Source organism: Periplaneta americana, chromosome 17 (genome assembly GCF_040183065.1).
Source record: "Periplaneta americana isolate PAMFEO1 chromosome 17, P.americana_PAMFEO1_priV1, whole genome shotgun sequence".
Classification (NCBI taxonomy): Eukaryota; Metazoa; Arthropoda; class Insecta; order Blattodea; family Blattidae; genus Periplaneta; species Periplaneta americana.
Genome location: NC_091133.1, coordinates 16,339,155 through 16,348,215, shown reverse-complemented (window position 1 = coordinate 16,348,215; position 9,061 = coordinate 16,339,155).

Below are 9,061 nucleotides of genomic sequence, written 5' to 3'. Positions count from 1 at the left end.
TTTATTACCAAGTGGGTCAAGTCAGTTCACGACCGAGTTAATGAAGCTACTAAGTCTGCAAAGCATAAGTCTGATTTCGTGATTATAAAAATTAATTACAATAATATTAATACACTATTTCTTTTTCTTCATCAAACGAATACGTGCATTCGGTTTAAGAGAAACCTCGGTACGCCCGTTTTCTATAGCACTCGACACAAACTTCCAACATGGGTTGTTAGGTTAGCTTCGCTCGTAAGTGCTAAGTTTACAAAGCGTGTCTGATTTAGTGATTATAAAAATTAATTACAATAATATCAATACACTAATCCTTTCTCTTAATCAAACAAATACGTGAACAATACGAATCTAACCGACTAACCTAGGCTAAATCATTCATTATCTACCGGTAATAAGTACATTTCACACATGCATATTTACCTGTGAAAAGTTATTCCAGGAATTTTTTTGAAAACCTGTTTGTGCAGCCATACGCAGTACATGTAGGCATATTGAAATTACTTCATTTATTAATTAAAACAACGATGCAACATCACAATCAACTGCCCATGTGCTAACCGGGAGCCCAATGTTTTGGTAGCATCATAATGGCGACGGTCTACAAAAGCGGCTTCACCTCCAAGCTATTCATGTCTACTCTATGCATTCTGTGCTCGTTGGTTCTACCAACGAGTTAGAAAGAGAAGGTATCTCTCACTTTCTAACTCGTTGGGTTATACAGTAGTTGTGCTGTTGCTTCCGAGCCCCTACCACGCCGTTGCGGAGAACTGAGAAATATGTTCCCAAATTGAAGCAGCAGAAAGCCGCCATTTGTTTGTTAGAAAACGCGCGGGATTTCGAAACCGATATTTGAATACGTGTTGTATTGCGTATCCGAAAGCTAAATGTTTTTGTTTACAGGAACAATACTTCCTTTGCGAGATACCTTTAATAACGTGTGTCTGCTGTCAGCAGAGTTACTAGGTTTTCTGCGAGGGAAATCGGGATATCATCACTTTATCATAAGATTTATAGTTGTTTTCTGCAAAGTAGTATTCGCGTGCTTTTAATGTAATATTCGCCTCCCTGAGAAACACTAAAATACGAAAGACACACAGTACAGTGAATACTACAGGCTAATCGTTTTTTTATTAACCACGAATATGTTTTAATCATTCGCTACTAAATTAACTTTGCAACTTTTCTTTTTCGGAACCGGTACTGCAACAGTACATCTGATGATGAGTCCATGTTTAAACATAGTTCACTGCACTACAAAACGCAGCAATTATATGTATCTGTTATTACTGTAAAATGCGATATCAAAACGCTCATTTGTTATGGCACTCAACCCACTTAAAATACACAATGTTGATTATTTGCGAGAACAGCAATTAGGTACCGAAACGGATTAATCAACAATGCGGTAGAACTAGGGAACTATTATCTTGCGAATAGAGTTGCCTTACGGCAAATAGATGGATTACCTCACAGACTTACTAAATTTCCGCGGGTTACCTCTATGTTTACAATGTAACCATTTGAGTCAATATATAAATAAAAATATCGGATAATAGGAAATGCAGACTAACTTGTTTAAATTACGTTCTAGGCTATCACCCCTCAAATCGGGATTTTTATCAATCTCGATCCGCTTTATCGGGATTCAATTAGGCTGTCAGGCTTGCACATTTTCATTGGAACTCCGAATGTGAATATTCATAACCAAGGTTAATAATGTCTACCTTTTAATTTAATCTGTAGGTTAAACTTTTGTATAAAATCAAAAAGCATTATTATTATTATTATTATTATTATTATTATTATTATTATTATTATTATTATTATTATTATTGTTATTATTATTATTATTAGTAGTAGTAGTAGTAGTAGTAGTAGTAGTAGTAGTAGGGGAGAGTCGGGTAGTATCGGACAGCGGGTAATATCGGACAGTGAGTTTCTTTCATCTACCACACGATGATAGTACCTGATTGACATGGTTACGTTTCTGTGATGTCGCAGAGAGAAACGTAACCATGTCATTCAGGTACTACCATATGGTGGTAGATGAAATAAACGCACTGTCCGATATTACCCGATGTCCGATACTACCCGACTCTCCCCTAGTAGTAGTAGTAGTAGTAGTAGTAGTAGTAGTAGTAGTAGTAGTAGTAGTAGTAGTAGTAGTAGTAGTAGTAGTAGCAGTAGCAGCAGCATAAAAAACTGTTTCATTAATCCGTAACTAAGACAAGAGTTACTTTCAATCAGGCATATTAAAAAATTAACTTTTTGTAGTTTATACAGTTTCTGTTGAGTCGTCCAAAGAAACGATGGTGTGAAAATTCCTCTAACAGGCTATGTGGCCTAATACTTGTTCTGGGATATGAATTTTAAATGTGTTATGCCATTACTTAATGAGTGGATAGTACATGCAGTATTAATGAACATGTTTCAGCTTTTAGGCTCTGAAATTTGTTTATATACTTTTTTTAAACAGGATCTATTTGTACCGTCCCGCGCCGTGGTGTCATGGTCTAAGGCATGCTGCCTAGGACTCGCGTTACGGAATGCGCGCTGGTTCGAGTCCTCATGGGGGAAGAAATTTTGTCATGAAATTTCGGCCAGTATATGGGACCGGTGCCCACCCAGAATCGAGATGCACTTGGGGAGCTACGATAGGTATCAAAATCCGGTTGCGAAAGCCAGCTGTAAAGGCTGGGGGGATCATCGTGCTAACCACACGATACTTCCATTCTGGTTGGATGATCGTCCACCTCTGCTTCAGCATGTGGGCGTGAGGCCAGCAGCAGGCTGGTCGGTCTGGGCCCTTCACGGACTGTAGCGCCACGGATTATTATTATTATTATTATTATTATTATTATTATTATTATTATTATTATTAATTCTGTATCTTCGAATTAGGCGAATAATTTTATTATTCATGTATGCACTGAAGCAACAGCTGTTTGAAGAAAGGGAAGGATATGGAGTGGATGAAGGACTATAACAATGTATACGGTAATAACGTAGTTTGAGAGGTAACAACTATCTTCGAAATGAGTTGAAACACTGAATGATTCATTGTAGTGTAGAAATTCTCTCTGCGGATTGCACCTATCCATTTTCGGTTAAGGGAATCTTTACTCAGAGGAAACCTGAAGCACAAACAGTTGTATAAGTACAATAGTTTGTCTTCTGTAGCATAATACGGGCCAAAAATGTTGTAGAAATTAAAGATTAACAAATCAGTGAAATGTAACATTCCTTCCTTCTTTATCTTTACATCTGTGTGCATTGCTGTAATTAAAAACAGCACACGAACGAACCATACTTATTCAGCTCAACCAAACAAATGGCCGACCGTTGGCTGTTCAATTTGGGAGCATAACACTAGCGCCAGTGAGCGGTCTAGTGGTTATTTAGTAAGTCTATGGTTGCTTCTGACCGTTGCTTACGAGATTATAATCTCGTAAGCAACGCTTCTGACGCAACGAGTTAGATACTATAGAGAGGACAAAGATCTCAGAAAGTTGAAGACAATTGAACATTGGTCCGCCATGTTTCGGTTAGTCAAAACAAAGGGGCGTGGCTCGGATGTTGTAGGAAATAACTATGATGAAGTTAGTATTATTGTGAAATGAGCTACATATTAAGACTATGTTAATAAGTAAAAAGTAAAATACACACAAAACTTTACGTTTTATAACAGCTTAGGCCTATGTTTTATTAGTTTCACTAAATATAGCCCAGATATTAAATGACAAGCTATACTCGATGCAACCAAAGCAAAGCACCTAAAGACGGATGAATTTAATCGGCAGAAGAAAAATAAATAATTTTTTGACTTCGTCACAAATTTAATTACCTTACAGCTTATCTAACCTAATATGAAATTATGTAATTCAGTGCTCACCAGGTGATTTCAAGAGAGACGACGTATGTAACTAATAGGAGTAAAATATAGGAAAGGTTAGTGGCGAAAATTAAAAAAAAATATCCAGTACGGTAATTAAGTTATTGAGAAAAATTCATTTGAAATTGGAATTAACACAGAGAACTTTTTGAAAACTGCAATTATTAAAACTACAAATAACCTCTTAGCATGCAACATAATAATTAAAGAATGACACTAATAGAAAGTTACTCGTGATCATAACTCACCACATTTATTGAAACGATAAGATACGATTAACATTGTTATCAGAAACAACAGGAGCCACTGCTAGGTACACTTCTTTTCGCGTGATGGAGACATCATGTAGTCTAATATAATTTGAAACAAATATTGTCGCGTGATGGAGACATCGTGTAGTCTAATATAATTTGAAACAAACATTGATCTCACACGTGTCTCGCAACTAGGCAGAGGCTTTTGCAGAATAAAACTGTTCTTACTTTATTTTGAACAATAATGACAAATTGTGTGTGATGCAAGTGCAAACTTTCCTCTTTGTTAACAAAAAAAGCCCTAAGCATTAATAAAAGAAAATTGGAGTAGGCCCTATAAACACAATAAGTACTAAACTCTTGATGGTACAAACTTATTAATACAGATATTTCGCTTATGCTCAGTCCGTCTTATCTTATAATTCTCTGCGGCAATGGTACCTGTATTGAGAGGGTTTAATTATCCAGCAACGAATATTATGATTTACGGTACATTTCATTTAAATCCGAGGGGATGGGACATTTTTGGAAATTTCAAAGTCTTAATTATTACTTTTTCATTTATAAATCAGCTTTTTACAAAACCTATAGCGAAATGTTAAAATTAAATATTGATGTATTTGAAAAATATAATACATGTACCAACTCGTTGCAGTGTACCTTTGATAAGCACTCCTTGCGGAGGCCGGCGGTACTATAGACCGCCGAGCCATTGTAGCGTAGGTAGCTTAATTATGGGGCTAAACCAGATAGCATTGGTTGCAGTAAGTTCGAATCTCCGTTAGTCCTAATTTTTTACATTACAAATTTACCATAATAAGTTTTTATAAATACCATTTACACAACATCGGCGACATCGCCTGGAAGTCGACTGAATGTTTATTAAATAGCACAACCCCCCTCCCGGGCAACACTCCTGTCGGTTAATAAAACCGTTTGCATTTATATCTGATTTATAGCTTTTAAATATATCCATGTTGAATCTTTCGTATACTACTTTTAACACTTAAATATAAATAATTGATTAAATGGTGATCTTACTCCTGTTAATTATGTAAGCATGTGTGGCTTACTGCTGTTTCGGTATTACTTGACACCATCCTCAGAGCCTACTAGATCTTGACGCTATCTCAACTTCGTTGCCTGTTGTGTGGTTGCGTTCGTGTGATTTGACACAAATCTTCATCACACTAACGCACCCACACAACAGGCAGCGAAGTTGAGATAACGCCAAGATCTAGTAGGCTCTGAGGATGGTGTCAAGTAACACCGAAACAGCTGTAAGCCACACATACATAATTAACACGAGTAAGATCACCATTTAATCAATTATTTAAAAATATATTTAACTACAACATTAAACATGTTACCTTTATAAACATGGATAAGTACTATTTCTGATATTTGAGGAAGCAAATAATTATTAATTTAGTATACTGGCCAAGTCGTGCCTAATATTAACCCACGAATGATGGGCTATAATACTGTATGTTTCCAAGACTTGCATAACAAAGTTTATTAACACATTTCACTAACACACTATATTTTAAACTGCTAGTACTGAACACAGATAATACAACTTTCATTCCCTTTTCTTTAAACAAAACAGGCCTCCCTACAGTGGAAAACAACTATGATTATTTTTAATTCACAGCAAATATTGTACAAATATATATATATATATATATATATATATATATATATATATATATATATATATATATATATATATATAACTGTAATAATTGTCCTAAATTACACCCATCAACCCATGTCAAATATTTAGATATCTTCATCGATCAAAACTTAAAATGGAATGTTCATATTATCTACTTATGTCTTAAATTACGTAAAACTTTGTACAAATTTGTTCAACTGCGTCGCTTTACGCCAGTAAAACTATTGAGAACCAATATTTTTAGCCCTGGTTCGGTCTATAAAACAATATGGAATTATAGGATTGGGTGGATTATCACAGAGTACCGGTACCATTCGCCCATTAATATTACTACATAAAAGAATTATTAAAATATGTTTAAGAAGAAAATTTGATCATCCAACTCATCTTATACCGTATATAAAGAATTTAATGTTTTGAATATCAGCAAATTTATATATATATATATATATATATATATATATATATGTATATATATATATATATATATATATATATGTATATATATATATATATATATATATATATATATATATATATATATGTATATATATATATATATATATATATATATATATAATTACTATTTTGAATTACTATCATAAATATCAAACTAAATTTATATCATCCGATCATGGCCACAACACAAGAACATACAATATTTCACTCCCCCTCATTTAACCAAAATGTAAGGCTGAAGCAGGTCTAAGGCACAGTTCTAATTACGGTCCAAGATTGTGTAATGATTTTATAAAGAAGAATTCTAAACTAAAACTATTCAACAATACATTAAAAAAAGTGCTTGAACTGTTTTTTTTAATTATACATATAAGTTCTTATTCTTTATTTGACGTCACTTTAACAATGTGGTATTCTTAAGTTAGTATGTATATATATATATATATATATATATATATATATATATATATAATGTTTGTTTTTTTTTATTTTTAATTTTATGTGTAATTAAAATTAACAGTTTAATCACAGTTGTGATTTTTTTCTTCTATCCAGTTTTCATTATTAATCACATCCGACCTCAAGCATCTTGCTTTTTCGGGTGTACTGGACCCAGTTATAATTTTATTTATATCACAATTTGTAATACGTAATTGAATGTGAGATTGGTAAGCTATTATGAATTTTGAAGAATATTCATATGAGTATTACAATAGTATTGCAAAATCTTTGTTGTTGCATTTAATTTTAGCATGCAATAATAAACTTAACTCAGTAACAGTAATTAGTAACTTCTCATTAAAAATATAAAATAAGCCAGGAAGTGAACGTCTAGTTCCGAAATCAAAAACCTTAACCCTACACTACACCACCTAGTATGAGTTGCTGCATTGTAGAGGGATCACTATAAAAGAATCAACCAGAACAAACATCAATCAGTGCTTCTAAAGCAATGAGTTTACTCTGTGAACCTGACTTAAAAACTTTACATTTAAATTACCAGGTGTCGTCCCATCCTCTTTGAACCCAATTGTACCTATGACCTCCATAAATTGTAAAGGTGTAAAATAAAAAATAATTTCAAAAAATGTTGTGCATTACCTTTGGAGTGACCCTCGTAGAATCTTATTACTTTTCGCATGTCTGTTCAAAAATGTATCCATCAAATGGATAATAGCCTCACAGCATTGTGGACGAAAATGTTCACGAATTCCCTCTTTTACACTGATGGAGGCTAATTTAGCAACTAATTTTCGAAAGGTGGTGCCACTGGCTATCGGATGCATCCCACCATCCTTTTGTTAATCACAACAATGAAGCTCCATGTAAATACGGGCAAATTTATGGATTGTTTCCCAATCAACATAAAATTGCAGAGATTAGTTAAAGATGCAAGTAATCTCTTTCCGGAATCTCCAGCTGACACATACACAAGATCTTTAAGGTGCTGTAGACATATGCCATCTATTCCAGAAGCAGAACTGTGTGGGAAGCTTTTCAGTCCTGCCTTGACAATGTCTTCAAATATAGACAAATACTGACCATTTAGTGGGGTCTGGAGGATCAGAGAAGGACAACGGTCTGGAATGAGGAGATTGTTTTTCTGATAAAACTTGAAACGTAGTGTGGGTATAAATGAAATCTTCTATTTGCGATAAGTGAACAGTTTACCAATTTTTATATCTATAGTTTGAGATTGAAATATAAAAAGGATTGGCTTATTATACTTAATTATGTGTGATATAAGAGCAGAGTTTGCTCTTAAAATTATTCTATTGTTAACAAAAATACACATTAATAAAAATAAAAGCAGAGCGTAAACACAATAAATACTAAATAACAGCACCAATACGCAAACACAAAAAGAAAATCTATCAGAATAACAAACAAACAAAAGTCCACACCTATGGAGTAACGGTCAGTGCGTCAGGCTGCGAAACCAGGTGGTCCGGGTTCGAATCCCGATCGGGGCAAATTACCTGGTTGAGGTTTTTTCCGGGGTTTTCCCTCAACCCAATACGAGCAAATGCTGGGTAACTTTCGGTGCTGGACCCCAGACTTATTTCACCGGCATTATCACCTTCATATCATTCAGACGCTAAATAACCTAGATGTTGATAGAGCGTCGTAAAATAACCCAATTAAAAAAAACAAACAAAAAAGTCTACATTTAGAAAATTGAACCTATTATAGGATATAACGCACAAAATACATTACACAGACATCTGAACATTGAAGAAAAAGAAATAAAATTTAATAACTATAACCTGACGAGAATACAAAATTAAATGCAATAATTGCCCTAACTGTTAAAGTAGACTAACAGACAGGCTTCAGTCATTTTAAACAGAATGCTATGAACAAAATATAGTCATACAGGGACATCAACAAATCCAATAATACAGAACATATTATTATCAGCACGAATCATAATTATTTATTACAATAATATAGGAACAGATATAGAAATATTACATATAGCCCCCGAAAAGTCAAGAACAATACGAAATATAAACCCATATAGGAATAAAAAAAAAAATTCAACACAAAATTAAATTTTAATTCTCATACACTTTCTGACATACAATACATTGTTACAGCATTAAAAAATTATTTCACTGAAACGTTTACATATTAGCACAACTCCATGCTTCTATATGACCAAACAAAAAATGCCAGCCCATAGTACTGCCAATCTCCGCAGGGAGCGTTAATCAAAGATATATAGCCAAGCTATAGTAATATAACTCGTTGGTGGCAAATGAAATTGAAACTACT